This window comes from Littorina saxatilis, linkage group LG5 (assembly GCF_037325665.1).
Source record: "Littorina saxatilis isolate snail1 linkage group LG5, US_GU_Lsax_2.0, whole genome shotgun sequence".
Classification (NCBI taxonomy): domain Eukaryota; kingdom Metazoa; phylum Mollusca; class Gastropoda; order Littorinimorpha; family Littorinidae; genus Littorina; species Littorina saxatilis.
Window position 1 is genome coordinate 52,049,960 of NC_090249.1, and position 23,549 is coordinate 52,073,508.

General features: G+C 43.2%; 1 protein-coding gene across 1 annotated transcript in view; it reads right to left on the bottom strand.

The window, feature by feature from the left end:
- The window catches only part of LOC138967416 (uncharacterized), a 63,976-nt gene extending 41,757 nt beyond the window's left edge, over positions 1-22,219 (bottom strand). The window contains exon 1 of the mRNA XM_070339958.1: positions 21,773-22,219. The gene's annotated coding sequence lies outside the window, so the exon portion shown is untranslated. The remainder of the gene's footprint in view (positions 1-21,772) is intronic.
- Between the last annotated feature and the right edge of the window lie 1,330 nt (positions 22,220-23,549).

Genomic DNA, 23,549 nt, shown 5'->3' on the forward strand with positions numbered 1-23,549 from the left:
ATCGGACATCTCTTGTATAAAAGGCAAAGATTTACCAGAAACTAAAGCCATAGAAAGACAGATTTCAAGACTGATGAGTTAAAAGACAGAAACACCAAAACAAGCACACAAGATATCAAGATCACACAACAACAGATCAAAGCGTTGTAATGTCAAAGTTTAAAACCCGAGCGAAAGCCAAACAGCGCAGTTACAATTCGGTTTGGAGTCATTGTTATTAACAGCGCAGTTACAATTCGGTTTGGAGTCATTGTTATTTACAGCAGGTGGAGAATGACAACTTCTCACTAGCTCCGAACACAATCTGTTCTCCACACTAAACTTAGGGTCTACGCCCCCCTAACTTCACTGATTTAGTCTCGTCCTTCCCTTTCTTTCCACGTGAACTTTTGACACAACCAGCACCTCTACAGAAAGAACTTTGAATGAAACGAGTCGTGAGGCGAAAAGAGAAGAAAGAAACAAAAATTGAACACGTTTTGTCATGCAGAAAATATCCTCTCACCTTCACAAACGGCACCGGTATAGTATGGCAGGAAGGGGGATATAAAAAATAGCAAGGTCTTGCAAAACACTGCTCAACTCCCCACGGTCGAGCCTTGAAGAAAGTAGAGGAACACTAAACAATAGCGCATGGTGCTTGGGTTCTGGCCTCACTGGCTCTTGAAGTGCGGTGGTAGTGTGTGCTATGAGTCAAATTCCACAGCGGCCAGCTCTCCCGCATTAAAACTTCAGGAAATGGACCTATCCCAAAGGCTAAAAAGTTTACAACTAGTGCACTGTAAACGCTGGCTCGGGCATGGGAAAAAAAGTTCACCAGCAGGGTTGAAGGTTGCAGCGGGGTGGAGGGGAAGGCGGGGGGAGTGAAGTAGGGGGAGGTTTAGGGTGTCTACGTTTAATGCCAATGTGGAAATGATAAGAAGGTTATATGAAGGGTCGGAATTGAAAACCGGGGCTCGGCGGTCAAATTACAACCAGTGCTTGTAGGCGCTTTGAAACGCTGAAACTATGCAAGCCAGCGTGCCAGCTTTTGCTATCACAAGCCAGCCCTGTGTCAAATTATGATCAAGGCCTTTGGCTTGACGCTGAAGAGAACAGTTCCTACCTACGTCAACTTTTCAAGTGCAGGAAAAGCCGCCATAAATAGCGTCAGCCACCGGTCAAGTGGAAGTACTTCAAAACTTCGGCCAGCCAAAATAACCAAATCACGATTCAGACTCCGCGACTCATACTTTATACGTGCCTTCTAATTACACCCACCACCACATGTGGTCAGCTATTTTTTCACATGTACTTGTTTGTGCCTGTCATTTTGAAGAAGGCTTTTTTGATACTCTTGGCAAGCAGAAGACCGTATCAGGGGTCAGAGTCAGAATCACAATGGCTTTATAAGAACATGCTAATTACAGCATCACATGTGGTACAGCTTGTCGGCACATGTGCTTGTTTCTACTTCAAAGTTCGGATTTTTTTCTCACTTTCTCGGCCGGCCAGACTGTGCAGATTTTATAAGTACAGTATGATAATTACATCCATCACACGTGCTACACTTTGACGTCGTATAGGCTCTTGTGTGAGCTTCAAAGTTTCTAGAGGGCTTTTTGATTTCCTTCCAAGATGCCAATGTTATTACGTGCCTGAAAGCAGTGAGCTGAAGAGTATAACGCTCGTGTGTTCTTTCAGATTCAGACCTCAGCTAAAACCTGACACAATGGTTTATGCTTGTTATTTCTCTTGTCTTCTTATCGTTTATCTTTCTCCGTGTACTTTTCTGCAAAATATGCCTCCCTTTGCACCTTCATTTCTTTTCCTGGTTTCTTGCACACGTGTACTGACTGAGTATATAATCTGTTGTTGTTTGGGGGGGGGGGGGGGAGGGGGGGGGAGGGGGGGGTTATTCATCGTTCTTTTTTTTATTTCTTCTTTCTTTTCTTTTTCAATATGTTTCCCCATATACTTCGACTTTATTTGTCGTTGTTTTTTTTATACACCCTTCTCCCCGTCTTAATTAATTTGTCTCAAAATTGTTTCTCTTTTACCACTTTGTCCTTTCGTTTTATGCCAATTGTTCAGTGTTTGAACATTGTATTTTACTCCTATTTTTGACACGTTTTGCAGACCACATTTGCGGTTATCAAGGGCCTTTCCGTGCTTCGAGAATAATATTTTACAACTAATTTCCGAGCACACCGAGTCAACTTGGCAATAACAATCCTTCAACTACAATATAAAGATGATAATGATGGCTTTCAAATACACAAATTGCAAACGTTTTTCTTTCCAGACAGTAAAATGCCAGAAAAATAAATGGTTTAAACTTTAAAAGAAGGCCACGAAAGCAATAACATTCTCAACGGTTTAATTCCGTCAGCCATCTGTAACAGCAATAATGACAACATCAATCATATCGATTTAAATTTTGCATCAAAACGGCTCTTTGTTGGCAACAGAAGGAATGATTAAAACCAAGCAGTAGGCCTAATACGGTGAATATGAATTTGTATATTTGTTTCGTGTTGTATTTCTACAGCGGTGTCTCTCTGCTTTTAGTCGTAAAACATTTAATTACATTCCCCAGTGAATTTTGTTTTTAAATGCATGCATGTGACGCAGGCTAGCCGAAACACAAAAGGTCCTATCTCGGTCACAAGTTGTAACACTTGGCTGCACTTTCATTACAATTACGCATTAACCCCTTATCCCACTACATTCAGCGACGAATTAAACAAGGGCAATGAGGAACACATGACTGTGAAAAATTAAAATTCACTAGAAACACAGCGTGGGAGGTAGGCTAACCGAAACACAAAAAGGTCTCGTCCCCTCGTCTCGGTCTCCCATGCACACGTTGTAATACTTGGCTGCGCCGACATTAAAATTACGTATGAACCCCTCTTCACATTAGCCATGGCATGTTGAAAGTGACAGCTTGGAACTTCACAATTTCCCCAGCGGGATAGGGGTTAAAGCCCAGATGCTCTGCACATGTTTAATTCAACAGGACGTTTGGTCTGTTACACCGGGGAATCTCCCATCCCTCTATTCTCTTCCCTCGCCTCTCTTACGTCACTTTAATCACTTCGTTTGACCTTTAGATAATTTTGTAACTCTTGTTGTTGTTCAGTCATACTGCCGGAGACTAAGGATTAAATCCTAAAGAATTTATTTTATAATGGCTGCGCTCAGCATGGAACACTTAACATGCATACACAATTCGACTCCATTTGAAGATCGCACGGCCGAGATATGATCGATTAAAAGTTCGATACAGAGAGATCATGGCATCACTCGCCTGCCATTCTGCAGCAGGAAGAGGGGGGGATGAGGGGGTTCCTGGATAGAGGGTAAGGGAGGCTGGCTATCAGTAATCTGATCGCCGTGACCGCGCGCTCGCCGGATGCTCTCACCATAACTCTGGTCTGACAGCACAACCTGTCTTTGATACCATCTTGCTGGAATCTTCACAGTTTGATTATTTGAAGCAGTTTTTCACTTCAGTCTTTGTGATACACCAGAGCTGCATGGACGTTTATTTGTGGTCATCTACAACTTTAAAACAATGAAGGTTAGTTTTGGTTTGACTATTCCATAAAATACTTTAACTGAAGGTTTTACTGTCTGTACTGCCGCCTGAAAAACTCTCTTTTAGCAAGGATTTGTATGGCTGAACATTCCAGTCAAAATTCCTATTTTCATGTGTTTTAGTTGTTTTCCTCTAGAATCAACTGATTACATAAGTAACATGCAGGACGCACTATATATTATTGTGGTATTTAATGGTGGTGCTGTTATCAATGTTGAACATTACAAATTTGTGTTCATGAAAACTATTTTACTTGCAGCACTTCAAAGGCTACCACAATGGATGATCCATTAAAAACCTGTCCAATATGCAACGAACCATGTGACGTCGAGTTTAATACCCTGGGAAAGAAAGGATGTGCAAGTATGTTCTCTCTCTTGATTTGTTTCAATTCTTATGATAAATTTGAGTTTCTTAGTGTTCTGTATACTATAACGTTTGTTTGTTTGTTTTATGTCCTTTTTTATTTTGTTTGTTTTTGTTCTTTTGTTGTTTTTTCCCTTTGGTGTTCTTTTACATGTTGTGCTGTATTTGTAGTTTGTTGTATTACTGGGTGTCATCCAGTGAGACTTATCAAAGCAAGTGTGTGGGGTCATAGCCGGTTAACAAATTGCGTGCTTCTGTTGAAATGTCTATAAAAAAGAGTTTGTAGTGAGCAATGTTATTTGTTTGTTGATACAGGAATCAAGGATTCGAGCCAGAGAAGACAGAACAGAACCGTTCAGCCTACAGTTGGTCAAAGGGTGCATATCGAGTGTCGAAGGGATTACACCAACGACAATAATATCGAGAAAGACTTAAGACAGCAAAACAGAGATACCGATAAGACTGAGCTTGGAGAGCGAAGCACACGATCTAAGCAACACAGATTTGACTTTGCAAGTTGCTGCTTTTTCTGTGGGACTCGGGTAAATCTTTCCAAAACACGTGGACCTGATGAGGCATACAGAGTCAGAACATTATCTTTACAAACTGAAATTTTGAAAAAATGTGACGAAAGAAATGATGAGTGGGCAGATATCGTCAAGGGAAAGCTTGAATTTGCAAGAGACCTGCATGCAGCAGATGATGTGTACCATATAACTTGTAACTGTAACTTCAGAGCGCTTGGTCTGTCAATTCCCAAACGTTATCATGACAAGCCAGGTGCATACGCACTGACAAACGCTCCAAGCCGAAGTGTGGGTAGACCACCGGACACTGAAAAACTTGAAGTTTTTGAGAAAACAGCAGAATATCTCATTAACCACGATGACGAACAGATCACCATCGGAGAGCTTGTGCAGAAAATGCAAGAGTTCAGTGGAGGGGTTGGTTACACCACCAAATCGATGAAGGAAAAGCTCTTGGAGAGATTTGATGAAAAAATCATCATAGCGAACATTCTGGGCAAGTCTAATGTTGTAACATTCCGCACAACAGCTAAATCCATTCTTCATGATTTCTACAATTCTCCGAAGACTAATGACGACGAAAGTGAAAAACTGAAGCTGGTGAAAGCTGCTGCAGCACTGATAAAGAATGAAATAAAAGCTGCTTCTGCAACGACAAACAAGGAATATCCAACATCAGAGGATATTTCTTCAGGGGCGTACAACCTGGACTTTGTTCCCCAGTCCCTTCAGCTTTTCCTGCGTTTGATTTTCAGCGAAAAAGATGCTGACAATAAAATTGCATCTGTGGGACAAGCAATTGTCCAGGCAGCTCGACCTAGGGTTGTCATCGCCCCACTTCAAATTGGACTTGGAGTCCAAATGCACCACCATTTTGGCTCCCGATATCTGATCGATGTGTTGAATGCGATGGGCTTCTCGTCTTCCTACACAGAGGTGCAGAGATTTGAGGCAAATGCAGCTGTGTCCCAAAGTACAGATATTCCAGGATGTGCCAAGAATGTGATTCTACAATACGTGGCTGACAATGTGGATCACAATTCCTGTACCTTGGATGGATACAATTCTTTCCATGGTATGGGAATGATTGCTACCACAACTCCTGGAACACGACGAACAACGCCTATTCCTAGGTTGGATGTCACCTCCAAAGATTCAAAAGAAAAGGGAACAATTGACATCGTGTATTTCCAGTCAAAGGCAGTTCACTTTGGGAACACTACATACAGGGAACTAGAAAACCTGCGAGCTGTTGACCCATCTATACACCTTGATGTCTTGTGGAAGGTGGTGTGGCCGCTGAAGCCTGCAAGACCTTCATGGTCTGGAACGATGCAGGCTGTCCACAACGACCGTCACCCTGGTAAGTCGAGCGTTTTCTTCTTGCCAATGATCGACATGAACCCTGGTGATCTGACTTGCATTCACTCTACACTGCTGTTCACGGCGAAGGAAGCAAAGAGACATGGCTCGACTCCAGTGCTCACTTTCGACCAGCCCCTATTTTGGAAAGCCCATGAGATCGTCGCCAACAAACCTGATGATGCTGACTTGGCCTCCATTGTTCTAAGGCTTGAAGGTTTTCACATGGAAATGAGCTTTTTGGGCTGCATTGGACGTTTGATGGAGGGCAGCGGTCTGCAGGAGGTGCTAGAACTGACATATGCACCAACAGCTGTCAACTACATGCTTCAAGGCAAGGCAGTGTCCCGAGCAGTTAGAGGCCACTTTCTGGTTGACTCGGCTCTGAACGCACTCCTGACCTCACAAACGTTCAAAATCTCTCTGCCACTCCCAGACCTGGATGTGACACTAAGTGACGTCTCCATTGAGGAAATTGATAGCACAGATGTACCAGAAGATGTGCAAATTGCTGGGACAGTGGATGATATCGCGCCATCAGCAAATGAAGATGCTCCTGTCTCATGTGAGGAGCCTGATGGGGACCTTGCCCGTGCAGCCAACATGTGGGACTTGTTGATGAGTGGAGCTATCCCGCTAGGAGAAGTTTGCGTTGATGAGACAATCGCATCGATTCAGCTAAAACTAGAACGCCAAAAGCAAACCCTCAAGTGCTACCCCACAGCTGCACTGTGGATTCAGTACATGGACATGGTTGACATTCTGCGCAAGTTCCTCAAAGCTGAACGCACAGGAAACTGGGACCTGCATCTGTCCACTGTCCATGAAATGATGCCTTTCATGGCAGCAGCAGGGCACAACCTCTACACCAAATCCCTCCACCTGTATCTCCAGGACATGCTGCAGCTGAAAGAAACTCACAAGGATGTCTACCAGAGCTTCCAAGCCGGTCACCATGTACGCAGGACGGATCGATGTTGGGCAGGCCTTTCTACAGACAGATGATTAAGAGAACAACTAGCATTGCTCTTTGGAGAATGTACAAATATGTATTGGAGACTTTCTTTATTTCTATGACAGTGACCGGTGTGAGATGTTTTTCAAATGTACAAATGTGTATTGGAGCCTTTCTTTATTTCTATGACAGTGACTGATGTTGTGAGATGTTTTTCAAGGGACATAATTATTATCATTCCTGTTGTTTCCTGATTTTTTTCTGATTACGGAATGTGTTCACAGATATTTGTATTCAGTGAATGCATTCATTGAGTGTTTTATGACTGCTTTGATGCTCAATTCTGCAGTCTGCAGTCGACCAATGCATGACTAACGCTGTGAATACATTATTGGTCAATAATGTTTATGAATGTTGTGCAATGTTTGTGTAATGATGTTGGAGTTATGTGCTTTGAATTTAAAATGTTGTCGATTATTTGATTATGTGATGCTTTATCTAATCAATTGCCTTGTTTACGTTTGTTGTTTCATTGCTTGTGTTTGAATGGTTTGCTTTTGTATACCCTGCTCCCTTGTCACGCGGTAGACTATCCAGCGACTTCCTGACATCATTCATCTTACTTTTCTTAGTTTACACTGCAAACTTTGTGGCCTTTTTACATGTTGCTTGAGTGCGCTTACATTCTCCTGTACAGGAATACTTATGTTTTTGTAGAACAAAACCTTCACAAAGATGATGTTTGGCTTAAAATGAGTACAGTATTCTACTTTTAGTTGAAAACAATAAATATGACCTTGTGTACCAATTACTTTGGAATTTCCCCTCTGTGTGTGTGTGTGTGTGTGTGTGTGTGTGTGTGTGTGTGTGTGTGTGTGTGTGTGTGTGTGTGTGTGTGTGTGTTTAGTGCGTGTATAAAAAAAATATTCGTTATGCTGCTGAAAATGATTACACAGCCTTCACTTCACGCATAAACAACAAATTTGACCTTATGACCCAATGACCTTGACCTTTTGATTTTTAATATCTTAGACATTTTTTATATTGTAATCATAAACTGTGACTTGCATGTTATATTTGATGTTCTTGGTGTCAAAACAGTTCAGACAATGTAAAAAACGTAGAATCGCTTTGTGACAAAATACACACTGACAAACACACTTGATAACTTTTTTAAAAATAATTATATTTTTCTCGATTTTTGACCAGACATACTACAAACATAGCAGAACATGAATCTGAAAACAGAAATTCTTTAGCAATAAATCCTTGGTTATGGTGCCATTTTCCGTAGACTGACTAGGCAATTGGGCGGGGTGGCGAAAGTGTAAGTGTGTGTGAAGGGGTGGGGGTGGGGGGAGAATCAGGGAGCTCGTCTCTCTCTCTCTCTCTCTCTCTCTCTCTCTCTCTCTCTCTCTCTCTCTCTCTCTCTCTCTCTCTCTCTCTCTCTCTCTCTCTCTCTCTCTCTCTCTGTGCTTTTGTTCGCTTTCAGTTTCTCATTGAATACAGTATGTGATTTATTAAACTGATTTTAATCAAAATGATACAAAATAACCTTTCATTGCTTCACAAACACCTGTCGGTCATTCTACACAGATGTTTCTTTCTTAAATTTGACTGTTAATTTTTTTCTGTCGTCCTTTCCCTTTTCACATTGAGTCAAGTTTTGATCTTTACATTTGTTCTTGATCATAGAAGCAACGGCACGAAAAAAAAGTATCGTCGATCTTACACACCCAATCTCCATCTCCCTCCTTCATCCATTTCAATCTCTGCTTCCTGTATCTCACCTCCCCCCCCCCCCCACACCCTCCCTCTCTCATCAAAATGTGAGTCCCGGCATGCCCCTCTTTGAGCCACGTGACATTTCTATGTCTGATATTATCACCGCAAAGCTGGCGTTATCACAGACGTAATTAGACTGTTATAATTAATGACTCTCCCGGATATAGGCACGTTCATGGCACCGCTGTGCAAACTTTGCGGATGTTGGTGTAGAGAATGATAGTGCGAACATGGGGGAGGTGGGGCAAAGAGGGGGAGAATGTGTGTGTGTGTGTGTGTGTGTGTGTGTGTGTGTGTGGGGGGGTGTTATATATGTATGTGTGTGTGTGTGTGTTAGTGTGTGTGTGTGTTAGTGTGTGTGTGTGTGTGTTAGTGTGTGTGTGTATGTGTATGAGAAAGAGGGAGGGAGGTATGGAGGGGGGAGGAAGGGAGAGAGAGAGAGAGAGAGAGAGAGAGAGAGAGAGAGAGAGAGAGAGAGAGAAAAAGCGAGAGAGAGAGAAGGAGGGGGAGGGGTCACGGGAAATGAATAAAAAGAGATAGCATGAAGAAAATCACGAGTTCATATGTGTTAACACGCAATATATAAATCAAAACATAATGGGAGCACACAGTTTGAATTTTGTTTCCCTCTCTTCTTTTTAAATTTTTTTTGTTACAAAACAGCACTTTTATACGACTGTCCTACGCATTTGGGGATTAGCACCTGTTAGCATAAACATGACAGACACATTACCTTTTATCGGGAAAAGACAAAGAAAGATTACTGCAGCGGGGGGGGGGGGGGGGGGGGGTGTCGTTGAACTACACAGTTGAGATTTTAAGGTCAGTATCTTACACGTTGTCAAACAAAATCCCTTGCTACGTGTGCCTTGAAGTAAAAGCATAAACAATTCCATGGCAAATAACAACATTTATGATCTTGGCTTCTCTCCAGCTTCGACTCGCAGCGTAAACTAAAGAAGTCATTACAGAAGTTACACGTGTATACACCACATAGAATGAGAACGATCTGGTGAGAAAGAGGGGGGGGGGGGGGGGTAGGGGGGTGCATGGAGGAGTGATAAGAGAAGCATGAGGGAGAGGAAAGATCAGGAATGTGTGTGAAATAGAATAGATCATAGCGAGAGAGAGAGGGGAGAGGGGGGGGGAGAAGATAGAAAGAATCGGAGAGAATGAGCGAGCGAGAGAGAGAGAGAGAGGGAGAGAGAGAGAGAGAGAGAGAGAGAGAGAGAGAGAGAGAGAGAGAGAGAGATAGAGGCAGAGAGAGAGAGATAGATAGAGGCAGAGGGAGAGAGAGAGAGAGAGAGAGAGAGAGAGAGAGAGAGAGAGAGAGAGAGAGAGAGAGAGAGAGAGACAGAAAAGAGAGAGAGAGACAGAGAGATTCTAAGAAAGCCGAAATCCTGCTTCATAATTTATCTCTAAACTTGAACTCTCATTATGTACACATCTTATCAAACCACTTTTACTTGTCAAAGGGTTCCGGTTCCGGTTCCGGTTCAAGGAACTGAATCTAAAGAAAGACCGAGTTCACTGCCTTCCATCACTAAAAGCCATTTCACAAAAAGGACTTTCTTAGCTAGCTGGATTGTCAAAATGGCAAACATTTCACACATCTGTAGGATCATGCTGTTTTCCATATCCCATCAACTCTGCAAGAGAAGAAGACAAAAAGAGAGATTCCAAGAGAGAAAAAACAGAAACACTGCCTTTTTTTCCCTCTCTTATTAACTTTCACAAAAGGATTTTTTTAGCTGCATGGATTGTCAAATTGGCAAAGATTTCATACATCGGTACGATCATGCTGATTTTGTTTTCGATATCCCATCAACTTTATAAATAAGTAACAGCTACCACCACCAGACTCCCTACCCTCCCCCACCCACCCCCTAGGCCACGTGACCGACGTCACAACGTCCCGTCTCACTGCCTCTCCATATGTCTTCTCCCATTCTGCCAGCTTAGTTTCCACATCAAGTGACGTCGTCGTAATAGGGAGGATTATGACACTGATCCTCCGCTTGTCATTCCGCTGCACCATTTCCTCAACTGGAATCCAAATCCCCCTCCCAAGCCCCTCTGCCCCCCCCCCCCCCTCCCCCTTCCCAACCCTCTTCCCGTCTCCGCCCTCTCCCTCTGTTACATCACCCCCCGCGGTTCCAGCAAAGCCCTCCGATTCACGATATCAAAGCCAGGTGCATCAGTCGTACAGCGATAATTTGCTTTCTCTCTGTCCAAGCTTGTAGGGGAGCCAAAGACAAGATTATTAGAGTAGAGCTTCGCGAGTCGTCGGCAGTTAATTTCAATGCAAATGTGCACCCCCCTCCCCCCTCCTTTTGCTTACTTAACCCGGGGCTGAGAGAGCAAGGGGGTGGGGGGTCGGCGGCGGGATCAAAAGAGAGTGAGAGAGATGGTAAGAAGAGTTGTATGGCATCGCTTTTTTTTTTACCTTGTAGATCTGCATCTATAATTATTCACTCAGGTAGAAAAAGGGGAGAAATGAAGACAAGGTGAGGAACAGAAGGTGAATTTTCAGAAATGCTCTCGCTCTCTCTCTCTCTCTCTCTCTCTCTCTCTCTCTCTCTCTCTCTCTCTCTCTCTCTCTCTCTCTCTCTCTCTCTCTCTCTCTCTCTCTCTCTCTCTCTCTCTCTCTCTCTCTCTCTTTACCTCACACTAATGTTTCTATTGTTTCGTTGATTGGAAGGAACAAATCGACCGAAGGATTGGTTACCAGTGATGTATTTTGGCTTCGGCAATAAAAATTAAGAAAAGGAAACTTATTTCAAATCACAAAATAATCCCCCCCCCCCCCCCCCAAGAAAACAAAAACAAAAAATTGCGGAACTTGTTCACAAAGGAGTAACGGTAACAGCAAGGAAAGCCACACACTTTCCAGAATTGCCGAAAAAAATACCGAAAAAAATAAACCCAAGCAATACGTACGCCATAAGTTACGGAGCAGTTGCATCCAAGGAAACTTTGGCATGGCTTGTTTAAATAATAATATTAGAACAGGTGTAATTTATTGTTGCAGTATGCAGTGCAGCCACACATCCATATATCATTTTTTTTAAACGTGCAGGTTTCAGAACGTAGTTGAGCTGTTCGAGAAATATTTTCAGCATCTAGAACACAAACCATCCTAAAGAAAGTATTTGTGATGATTGTTAATCATTCACAACTCTTATCTAATCATGTGCAAAACTAGCATCTGATCATTGAAGCCATTTAAAGTATTGACTTATCGTCATGAGCAGTGATGTGCACATAACAACATAAAACTAATAGGTTGTAAATACCCACTTCCTCTCCATCCCCTGTTAAATCAGCTACAACCTTTAAAATATTCAAACAGATGTGTTTAATCTATATTGTATGCATATAGACACATCCCTACCTTTCTGACACTGTCAAGTGCATTTATGCAACTGCCTATCTATCTATTGTGGCGAGTGTCAAAATCGCCCGACGAAATAATGACACACAGCTGGCGAGTCTATACACACACACACACACACACACACACACACACACACACACACACACAATTAACTCGAGAAGCATACAGTGAACATGCTCAGAGCTACAGCTATCGAGCGGTTTAATTAAAACACTTTGACGGCCAATAGCTGCAAGCGTCATTAGCACATTTCACGGGCAATTCCAGGGCTAACAATGGGCAATTGTCACAACGAAGCTTGTTGTTGTTTTCAAGTCCTGTAATAAGACAACGTACGCGCCTCAGTGGAAGCTATACGCTTTGTAAACGACAAAATTAGATGCAAAAATATAAAAGAAAAGAAAAGAAAAGAAGATTAATACAGTTTAACTGTTGTTTAGCAAGTGGGAAACAAAGACGGTCTTCATTATCTTTCAACTGAATCACTGTGCAAAAAACCGAATAAAACCATTTTTTTTAAACTGAATTCTTTCGACGTTGCACCAAATCGCCATTGTCGTTTACCAGTAAAATATAGCACTGTCTTTCGTTTTGTTTTGGACAGAAATTGGTAGTGGGTAGGGGTAGTACTGTGCTTTAAAGTCGAACAAATGATAACCTGCCTATCACTGCTCAGTTTTCGGACATGAAAAACGTAGGCAGCTAAATATCATTTTATCAATCACTGAAGTGGAATTTTAAGACGCACGGTCAATAAACACCCACCTACTGTAATAATCCATATCAGATGATCGAAATACGCCTTCCTTAAACCCTAAAGTGATAAGAATAAACGTAACGGGAAAAGCTCACACTTGAGTTTAGATAATATTTATATACAAATACTGTGTTAGTTAGGTAGAGCCTTTAAGAATAATTTGACAACATACTGCTGTGTACCAAATGGTAACATCGTGTCTAAAATTACAGTTTAATTATTTATCAAACCAATATATTTCCGTTCATGGTGGCTTCAATACATTGTCTTTTAATTAAATGTTCTATCTACTAAACCTTTTTAATAGCTTTTGTCTGTGGAACAACCATGAACATGATATAAAAACGCAATTTAATCATCTATTTTTAATTGAAATTTTAATTGAATTTCCGAAAGAGACCTCGCACACAAAAATGATTACAATAATTCCGAAAAGAAAATGAATGGCACGTGCACGCTGCCCATCCCCCCCCCCCCCCCCCCCCCCTCAAGCCCTCCCCATCAAACACACAGGCCATAGAATAATATCGTCGCTCTGCCCCTCTCTGTCTTTCTCTCTCTCTCTTTTACACACACACAAACGCTAGCACACACACACACACACACACACACACACACAATGTCGCGCGCGCTCTCTCTCCCGCAAACACACACACGCACTAACACACAGAGACTCTCTCTCTCTCTCCCCCTCTCTCTCTCTCTCTCTCTCTCTCTCTCTCTCTCTCTCTCTCTCTCTCTCTCTCTCTCTCTCTCTCTCTCTCTCTCTCTCTCTTTCTCTCTCTCTCTCACCGGTTGCACAGAAAGTTGGCGACAGCCGGCGCCTCTGCCAGAGAGAAGAAGAAGACGAAGACGAAGAAGAAGAAGAACGTATCATCATCACCACACATGACACACGAAATTCATCAGCACTCTACACCGGAGCATGTAGGCAGTGGAGGCAGGGCAAGCCGAAAGAACAAGAAGAAGCAACACAATGCCAATCATTACCTTCAAAAGGCGCGGAGCCAAGACAAGAGACATCCATCCCCCTCCCCACACTCTCTCTCTCAGTACTATGCCCCTTGCCCTACCATGCACTGTGTAGCCTTGAAAAACAAGATCCCCCTCTCTCCTACATACACACTACTACCAACACCCCCTTGCTCATCACTCCTCAAAAGTACAGCAGCATGGATAGATTCACTAATACCAATACCTCCACGAGTACTTCTATAGTACTGATGCTGAAGCATATAGTCAGTAGTCTCCAAGCAGCAGCAGTCTGCACTGGAGGAGGGGGGGGGGGGGTAGGAGTTGGGAGGCAAGCAGAGCAGTGCTGCGTTGGATCGCCATCATCATCGACATACCATAAATTATTGACAAACTGACCATTGTGGAAAAAGCCGGACCCTCACCGGACACACTCGCAAGGCGGACGGACGGACTATAGACAACAGGCGCAGGACAAGATGGTTCTTCTTCGTTTTTGCCATTCGCAATGATGTGTTTTGGGAGAGAGAAATGATTCATTTGTTTAAGTTTCGTTATTAAATATTGTATTCGTTTATTTTGTTATTTTGAGAATAAAGTGAACAGGAACAGAAAAAGGGGCGAAGGGCGTAAGGGTGAGGATGGGGGAGATGAGGGAGGAGGAAAATAAGTGCTAAGACATTTTGAGACAAACTGACAGACAGAAAGAGAGAACCAGGAAATCTCAGCCGAAGAGTAAAGGACTTTGAAATGGGAAACCCGTTGAATTCAGTTGGTGCGACCTCTTCCATCATGTTAAAATCAAGCGAATTTATGGCATTTTGAGGATGGACTAAGCGTGTTATCAAACTGTGAAATGGTTTCTTCCCCGACTCACACTCCAAAACAGATTCATTCTGGCTTCAGTGAAATCGAAAACGGCGATATATTCTCTGAACCCCTGTCCTCCCTGTGATCGTCTCCCTGTTCTTCTCCTTCTTGTATTTTTGTTAAGCGTTGTTACATTTCAGTCAAATATAGAATTTTCCGTGAAACAGTGACAGTTGCTTCAAATTTCATATAAACAAATGTTTTGTTTCCTTACACAATGACAAAACATGGACAACTAAAGATGTTAAACAAACGAAGTATTCTGACAAGAACACGCGACAAAAACATACCCATACATAGTTTGCTGAGGTGGGTAACTGCGAATTTGCGACGGAAAGTAAAGAAACAAACAAACAAGAAACTTGACAAAGCCGTATGACTCAGAAATGAGAATCTGGATGCCTGAAAATGTGTTAACTGAATGACCTGTGACTATTACATATAATTATAATACCGACATTCTGGGCATCAACCATAAAACTGCTCTGAAATCTAAACAACGAAGTGACTTTGGTGAGATGAACAAAGTTAAAAAAAAAAATTTAAAAAAAGGATTTCTGTACTCACCGATACACTGAGCACAAGACGATACGAATTTTCGCTTATGAAAGCTTCATCAGGGGGAAAAACAACACAAAAGGCAACAAAAAGCAGACGCAACACGGAACGAACAAGGTTTGAAATGAAAATGGAGGGGAAACACGCAAAAAAGGGAAGGAACTCTAGGAACGGAAATAAATGACAGGGGAAATGCTCTGAAATGGTACCCCTGGAGATGACTAAAAAAAAGCCCAAAATCTAAATAATTAAGACGCTCAAGTGTGATAATTCCTCTTTTGCAGACCCGTAGCAAACATCTCACTTATTATGGGGGCGAGGACGCCCCCATTCTATACGGATAGTTTCGAGGTTGACCATGGGCAGCGCCATTTTGTTGTGAAATACGTCATCAGTTTGTGTACACAGGAAGTTGTGACATCCGTCACCCTATGGGAGGGGTGACGTCAAAATTGTTCATCTGTAGAAAGTTGTGAAATCCGTCACCCTATGGGAGGGGTGACGTCAAAATTGGTCATCACAGAGTTTGTGTAACACAGGAAGTTGTGAAATACGTCACCCTATGGGAGGGGTGACGTCAAAATTGTTCAACAAAAACATGATATGTCGTTTTGTGCAGGGTCAACTGCAACAAACTCAAACCGAGCCATTCATACCTAGCTGTATTTGAGTGACTTATATACCCGACATTTTTATTTCTTATTTTTAGCACAGGTGTAGGAAAAATCATGAACCAAAATGTTATTTATTTTCTAATTTAACATTTTTTTTACAAATATGACCATGGTCTTTTAAACATACAGTGACATTAAACATTGTTATGTTAAAAAAAAGAAAAAAGAAAAAAAGCTTTTGTGCACAAATCAGAAAATACATTGTACATTTTACCTACAGGCCAAACCGTGAGTGTCTGTGGCAAAGCCCGACCCAGGAAATTGCACTGATCTAAATTGTCAAGAACAGGCGCTTGCATTTGGATGTGTCCAATGATAGTAGGTTTGGTTGTGATCAATCAGAATAATGTAGGAATAAAAATGTATGACAGTTTAGTATGATGACATGTAATTCACATATGCTGAAATATGATATTATACATCATGTAATATTATTATGGCTGTTGCCATGACCATGAAACCCAACAAAGGTTTAATGTAATGTAATTCAAAATACCAAAACCGAGCACCTATTAATCTCGTCTTTGCGCGTGAAGATTGAGGCCGTCTGCCAGTAGCGGTTAGGTCATACAGTGGAACCCCTCTCTAGCGACCTTTAAAATGTTGACAAAAATCGGTCCTTGTGGAGGGGGGTCCTTACAGAGGGAGGGGGGCGGAGTCAGGGGGCCACAAAGAAAGTCAGATTTAAAAAAAAAAGAAAACAGAGAAGTTTGAGTTGCTGACGACCGTTCCCTCTGAAAGCAAACTGCTTCGATTTCATGTTTGTCCTTGGTGTCCACCAGTTCTGGTGCATGTACTACCCTGGCCAAGTTTCCTCTCAAGACATCAAAGAGACCGCCCCAGTATACTCTACAGCCTCTGCCAGGGGGGGGGGGGGGGGGGGGAGTATACCGGTACCATTTGAGAATCAGACCAAATGAGAATTGAACCATTTGAGAACATCCTTTTTTTTCAATCACTACATCGAAGGCCTGCGGCCCGGGGTTCACATGGGTTGGTTTGTTTGTTTGTTTCAAACCCACACCCATATACACACATTTCCCATTTAAACCATTTGTCGGCCCCCTGTCGATATTTATCGACTAAGTTCCTTGTTATATTTAGTCTTTGAACCAAGAGAAACAACTGCGCAGCGAACAGGGGCGAACAGGGGCTCACAGGACCCCGCACAACGCCGGACAACCCACTGCGCAAGTATCAACACCGGCCTTTACAACAGGTCATAACTCATTTGTTCCAGATCATGTACCTTGAACATGTCCACTCACCCCTATGACTAAAGCAAAGGTCTATCATTTGCCCCATTGCAGGGTATTATCTCAAACCTGAGGTGAAATCCGCGCGTTGGTCCTCAATCTGCAAACCTATGAACTGGTAACCCCCTTTCAATAAATGTAACAGTTATACCGCAACCGCACTAGCCACTTAATCCTCTGCACCTCGTCACCACCCCAACCTCCCTCCTTCCCTAGCCTTTTTCCTACTCCTCCTTCTTCTCCTTCCCTCCCTCCCTCCCTCCAAATCCTCGCCGCTCTACTGTACATATATTATATCAGGCAGGCGACTTGTTCAAACAGTACCTGTCAAGCTTGGCCGAGTGTAAAATTTATGTTCTGCCCTAAAATCAAATATGATGAATTCCGCTTGTCCTTTTCTTTATGGATCACCCCTCCGGTGTACAGGCCTACGCTCAGCTCACTCTCTCACTCACTCATTCGCGGCGCACACTTGGCGAAGGTCAGAGAGAGAGAGAGAGAGAGAGAGAGAGAGAGAGAGAGAGAGAGAGAGAGAGAGAGAGAGAGAGAGAGAGAGAGAGAGAGAGAGAGAGCGAGAGAGAGAGCGGGAGAGCGAGAGTGAGATCGAGAGAGAGACAGACAGACAGAGAGAGAGACAGACAGACAGAGAGAGAGAGACAGAGACAGAGAGAGGAAGAAAGGGGAAAGAAAGAGGTAGGAAAGGGAGGGAGAGAGAGAGCAAAGGGAGGGGAAATAATAAAGACCAAACGAAAGAGAGGGAGGGGAACAACAAAGTCTCAAAGAGTAGGGGGACGGAGGGAGGAAGGGAGAACGCAGAAACGACACGAGAGCGAGAATCAGATTTGCAGAGAAAGGGTCCCGTGCCATCTGTATTTGTCATCAAAATTCAAACAATTTGAGATGGGCTGTCAACACTAGTCATTTGCAAACGAAAACAGGTGACCCCGAATGCTGCACCCTATATGTGAGGCCTGTTAAAGAATGTAACCTTTCCTTGCTCTTCTCAGTCTTCAAGGCGACCAGTTTGAGAAGAAAAAAAGAAACCCAAGGAGAAATTTATGAATAAATTAAGAACAGAAAGCGCAAAACTACGATAGGGTGTGGAATAGGGGGAACATAATACCAAGGCAGTGAGAGAAAAAAAGAGTAGCTTCTTTTCTTCTTTCTCCTTTTCTTTTAAACTTTTGATTCAAAACGCGTAACATCCACACCAGTCTCTCTTTTATCATTCCAAACTGAACAAACTAAACAACAATACAACCAAAGAAACGCGAAATCTCACGTCTCGGTAACCATACGGCGAAGGTGTTCTGAAAACGATACTTTGGAAGAAAAAGGTGTACAGTAAAAGGGTGGGGGGGGGGAAGGGGAGGTGACATGTTTGTGGAAACAGTCCGAGTGAGAGGAGGAGAGGAAACTGACAAAAAAGGGGAAGGGGAATATGTAATTTGAAAACGACACTTGACATGGAAATCGCGACACCTTGACTAAAGAGCGCACGTTCCTGAGTGAAAGGAGAGAGAGAGAGAGACAGAGAGAGAGAGAGAGAGAGAGAGAGAGAGAGAGAGAGAGAGAGAGAGAGAGAGAGAGAGAGAGAGAGAGAAATATGAAAACCGTGGGACCTTGACTGAAAAAGTGACACATACACATTCCTCAATAAATGAAGAGAGAGAGAGAGAGAGAGAGAGAGAGAGAGAGAGAGAGAGAGAGAGAGAGAGAGAGAGAGAGAGAGAGAGAGAGAGAGAGAGAGAGAGAGAGAGAGATCACCACTAAACGGCGGGACAAGGAAGGGGGTAAGCAGGAGAGGGAGGGTCTGGGGGAGGGAGGGGGGGGAGGTAGTTGGGAGCCGCGGGTTTATCTGAGGGCACAAGGTGGTAGGGGGGGGGGGGGGGAACAAAGGGGGAAACACGATCCCTGTCGGCTATATACACACTGGCTCCCAAAATTGAGGCATCTGCCAGCAAGATGAATTAATATTTTACATTCCGTGTCAAACACTTTTTCAAACCCCGCGTTTCCGCTTTGACAAATCAGTTACACACGCGTGCGTGCTTGAGCCGTGGATCAGATTCTCGCTCTGGGGTAAAGAAAAAAAATCAAGACCATTTTTCAAAGTAAAAAAAAAAAATTAATAAAATAAACGGAGAGAAAGGAAAAACAAGTATCCTGACAAAAAACACTGCGAGAAAATGTCAAAAACTGCGCAATGGCCAATGCACACATACACTTTTCTATTGTTTCAGGAGTGAAAAATAAAACATACCTAACATGTGGGGAACACGTGTGCGCTTTTGGGGGTCAGCATATTCACGAACTTAAATTTCATAAATTTCCATCCGCTACCAAGCTTCTGCGTCATAAGGATGTAATGTAAACATGCCAGCAGTTACATAAACAAATTGAAAACTGTTGGCAGAATTAGGGAATACTGGCATAAACATAGCGGGAGCACACTGACTTGCGCTGAAAGCTTGAAGCTAACAATGCTCGTCGCCAAAAGTTATGTTTGTGTTACGGGTAAAAGCATGTAGAGACTTTTCAATGTTTCTTCTCAGCTGATCTATATGCTGTGAACTGGGCCGTTCCAGAATAGACTTTTTTTTAAACCAACAAAAACAAAAACAAAATATATTTTTTTATATAACAAGAAAAAAACAAGGTTTAACCTCCCCCACCCTCTCCACTCACACTCGCGAAAGTAACGGATCCTACCATATTTTTTTCCCTCTAGTCTAAAACGCAATTCCGAAAAAAAAGAGGCTTACACAAGATGACAAATCACGGATGAGCAATCAGAATGGAAAAAACCCTGACGAAATTAAAAGTTCCCCGAAAAAGTCTTCGAGGAAATATAACTCCAAGAAAATCACAACCTTCCGAGAAATCAAAACAGTCTTTGACAAGTCAAAGTGGAATAACTTACACAGGTACCCCTCGTACACAGCTACAACAATCGGCGAAAGAAAGTTGAGAGAAAATGCAGACCCTATAGTCAGCACGTGTTGCAAACATGCGCGTCGTCATCGCTAAAGGTAAAAAGGTAAGACCACAAACTACAGGTAAGACTACAAACTACGAAATCCTCTGTGTGAGCGTGAGTGTGTATTTCGATGTACCCGCCACCGCAAAAATACTACGTCATGCTAACCAGTTCTGAGAGGTAGCGGTGCTCTGTGAGAAACCCTGCGAATGCCTTTCAGGATGGCTTCAAGACTTTGTACCTTTTAATACGGGCCACATGACAATGCTCCCACCACAGCCTCTCTCCCTGCCGCCTCCGCGCTGTTTAAACAGTGAAAAGCACTGACATGGATCCGTGCTACACACACACACACGGTACAAAAGCAACTTTTGGCAATAGCGAACCAAGACTGAGGCCTGTAGCTGGCATCTGGTATTACTTTGGCTATCGCTGCCTGGCACACCGAAACTACAATGCCGTTCGGATCCGCTACACAGACTTCACTGAGTTTACAACAGAGGGGAGAATAGAGGGACGGACAGCTCAATTTTACACACGTGTATAATTTTTTATTTTAATTTTTTTTTAAGCAGAGAGAGAGAGAGAGAGGAGAGAGAGAGAGAGAGAGAGAGAGAGAGAGAGAGAGAGAGAGAGAGAGAGAGAGAGAGAGAGAGAGACAGAGACAGAGAGAGAGGGGGGGGGGGGGGGTAGTCGCGCCTGCACGTGGAGTTCTTCAGTATCCGTTTCATAACATGTTTTCAAGACATGAAAAATTCGAAGAAATCAACTACACACATTACACTTTCAGCTGCATGATCATCTTCCTTCGTTAAAGAAATGGCAGAAAAACACGGAGAACAAAATTACAACAGACAGATCGTCAGAAATTAAACAAAAACAGAACGGTCCGCAATCTTAGCGCAATCTAACTCACGGAAAAAAACTAAACTGAATTTCAAAAGCAAAGCAAATAACACGCCTTCACAGTCAAAATTGAAAAGTGAGCCTACCTGAGAGGCACCAACACACGTAGTACGCTGAAGAGTGAACTGCTGACCATATACGCCTACCCCCCACGCGCCCCCGGTTCCAAGTGCCAGCATAAATCCGAACATGCAGATGGCATTAATTTACACAAACTCCACCAAAGACAGAAACACGCGGACCAAGCCACTCACTCACTCACTGCGAGCAGCTCCTTCCAGTCTTCCTGCTAGTCTGCGACTGACTTGACCAACCAGCCCCTCCCCGCAATCTAAAAAATCGAAGTAGCCGGACCGTGGCTGGAAAAAAATAGACGTCCGAACCCCAACTCTTCATCGACCTTGGGGGGCTAAAAAACACTTCAATGCGCTCTTCAATAACTTCGATACTGTGTACTGCAGCGCTCGCGTTGCGGGCCGCGCCGCTTCACTTTGTAACAGGAAAAAGCGGTCGCATACACTGGCCACTGGTCTGCTTATAGCGCAAAATGGCTCCATGGCTTCTCTCGTGACGTTTCTCTTATTATCATCATAATTGCCGGACACAGGGCCAAATTGACGGCCGAATTAAAATTCTTTGAAGGCAGTTTATAGAGCGAGAGAAGGCTTGTCCGACGATTCAACGACGCTAAAACTCTTGATTAAACAGAAACATACTGGGAAAAGTTACGGAAAAGGTAAAACCGTTTTAGTAGAGTCTGTTCCACCCTAATTTACAGCATGCAGATGATTCTACGAATTGAAAACAGGAAAAGAAACACCCACCTTTTTAGACGGCCTTTCCTCGCTTCGCCATCTTGTTCATTCCCAGCATTCTTGCATCAAAATGGCGGATCACACAGTACGCACACTGTGTGTAGTGCGAAACAGAAAGTAAACTCGCAGCCGACCAGGGTCCAGGGCTCCGTAAATGACCGGTGAGAGTAGTTACAAGATTCAGGACTGATCCAAGATTAGGTTGTCTGTGTATATAGTTGAGGTGAAAGCTCGCAGGCTCACAAAACACATCGTATCCAAGTGAAGTTTTCAATGCTTCTCTGTGCGCAGCGTGACATGCACTGTTGTTGTGTTGTGTGTGCTCGCTCGTCCGATGGGTGCATTGTCCCGGTATTCGGTTCATTAGCAAGTCTGGACCACAAACCAGCTGGATTCATTCTGTTTGCGTTATTACATAATACTTGCAAGTCATTGGTTGCTTTCAGGGAAATTAAAACAGCGCTGAAGGCTCCCAGCCGCAAGAGGGGGGGGAGAATCAGAGTCGCGCGAGTCGGTTATTGAATGAGCCTGGGAGGCTGGCTGTTTTTGCATCTGACACGCTCATATCAATGCAAAGCGTGCAAGCGGCTTTCAGTTTGACTGCTCGCAGAACCAACCACGCGAGACTTGTTTCAGTTTCACCACTCCCTGTTTCCAATCCTCCTCGTCCCCACCCCAACCTCCCCCCTTCCCCTCTCTCTGCTCGGACCCCACCCCCTTGTGAGCATTTCTAAACAAACTAGGTATTTGATTTGATATCTGAAACATGGCCACATGGCATGCTGGCTTTCTATCAGAGCAAGTACCAGACTCTCGCTCTCAGAGCTCTCTCTCCCTCTCTCTCTCTTTCTCGCGGTCAGAGCCATACACAAGGTAGAGAGATCTATAGATGCATTGTTTATGCATGTTGTGGATGTGCACTGTATGTGTGCGAGTGTGTTCCACTCTGTGTGTGTGAGTGTGTGTTCCACTCTGTGTGTGTGAGTGTGTGTATGCACTTGTAGCATTTGTATGGTGTATAAAATTCAGCACAGGCTGCAAGCACTTAAACTTTTAGTCGCTTTTTACTACTGATTTGTTACTCATTGTTCAGTTAGCTTCATACACAATATGTGCATAATGTGCCCATTTGTACAAAATATTCAGTTGCATTTTGAATCACTAATGCCACTCAATGTCTAGTGTCTGCAAATCTTCAAACACAGGGGGACGGGTGATGTGGAAGGGGGAGGGGTGCAAGATAATCAGTCTCAATGGATACAGTTGTGATTGCGCTGATTGTTTTAGTGATGAAAATGAGAAAGACAGGTAGAGCTGTGTACCCAGGATTGCTAATTGGTAAAAGCAGTTGTGAGGTTAATGGTAATCATAGCAATGCTCATGTGTTCATACATTATATGGTAGCGTAGCATTTGAGGTGATTAGTGTACAAATGTAGCTTTACTTTCATTAACAATAACACCCCAGCACCGATATTCTACCATCACCCCTATGTGTCCCTCTCATTTTCTGGGTAACTAATGTCTCATGCTCTAGCATGCATGTGGAAATGTATACACACACACAAATCATACATGTGTATGCAAACATGAGCTCATTTTTTTGACCACAAACAAGTGTACAAACAGATGCATAGGCATCTAGTCAGTTGCGCACACAATGTTCATATCCGTTGGAACGCATACTGTATATTATTACACACATGGTATTTTTCCCCAACAGGCATGCCCCCATCCCCCAGCCACTCACACATACCCTTTCTCTCCAGTTTTGGGGTGTTATTAGG